Source organism: Theobroma umbraticum, unplaced genomic scaffold (assembly GCF_002168275.2).
Source record: "Theobroma umbraticum cultivar Fairchild unplaced genomic scaffold, ASM216827v3 scaffold_188.0, whole genome shotgun sequence".
Classification (NCBI taxonomy): Eukaryota; Viridiplantae; Streptophyta; class Magnoliopsida; order Malvales; family Malvaceae; genus Theobroma; species Theobroma umbraticum.
The window spans coordinates 120,131-121,377 of NW_018397295.1; positions in this window are offsets into that span (position 1 = coordinate 120,131).

Here is a 1,247-nt window from a genome sequence, read left to right on the forward strand (position 1 = left end):
CGAAAGAAATCATGTTTGAAAACCCAAAGAGATATCACTCTCGAGTAGGTAATTGTAAATATCAACTCATGGACCCACTTCCACGTAATAACAATTCGAGAGCACCACTCCACCAGATTCTTACATGCCATGACAGTTTCGATGATGTTGGTCGACAATGGAGAAATCAAGTAGTTGCAATTGCAAATATCACTTATGGCCTAGCCACATATAACAACCCGTGGCTTGCCATGTATATCACAGACCATGGCCCTAGACATGTCTAACAGCCCGTCGGTGACCCAAAGTTTCTCTAACTAGAACTCAATTGTGCACAAAGGTCACACTTGACCGAAGTGACAGTCGACCTACTCTTGAATCTCTTGGTTTGATAAAATCATTTAAAAATCAAGTTGGGTTCTCAAAAGCTTATTTCCAAACCATTGTCAAAGTATGATTATAGTAACATGATAAAACTCCCTTTTTTAATAAGAATTTACATTATAAACCTTTGCGTGAGTTTTTAATATCAAATCAGCATGGTGAATTTGTGATTTAGTTCATGAATGCACATCACACAAATAGTAAGGCACGTTTTGGCATAAACCATGTTGAAAGGCTTGTTTCCCAATTTAAAATCCTTTACATATATAACTTATACATATATATAGTCAAAAGACTTTCAAACATTAAGGCATTCGCAATCCTCTAGCATTTCTACTAGCTTATGCTTTCAACAATTTTGCGTTTAAAATAAACCAACACGTATATATATATACATAATTAAGGAAATTTTAAAATGGACACCCCCTACTCACCTAACAATATCGGGACGCTACATAGTTATTGACTCAAGTACATATCTAGCTAATTCTAGTTATCGGTCACTTGTTACCTCCTCTGGCACACCACTACGACAAACATTTCCTAGCAACAAATTAAACTTAATATGTTTAATCATACACATATATGGGCAGCAGCTTGATTAATGATTCCTTAACCAAATTTCATATTTTTCATCAACCTCAACCACAAGCATTTTAATAAGTATTTCACATATTATCAACTGTTCATAAACAAAACAACACAATTTGGACACATTGCATGCTCACCTCTCGGTTTTAGCTTGAGTCCCACATATGGTTTACAATTTCCTCCTATCCATGGTCATCATTGTTGCCATAAACATAAACAATTAGCACACATCTCATTTGTCTTGTTTACTTGTGATTTCAAGACTAAAATACTCACCCATTGCTTAACTATCT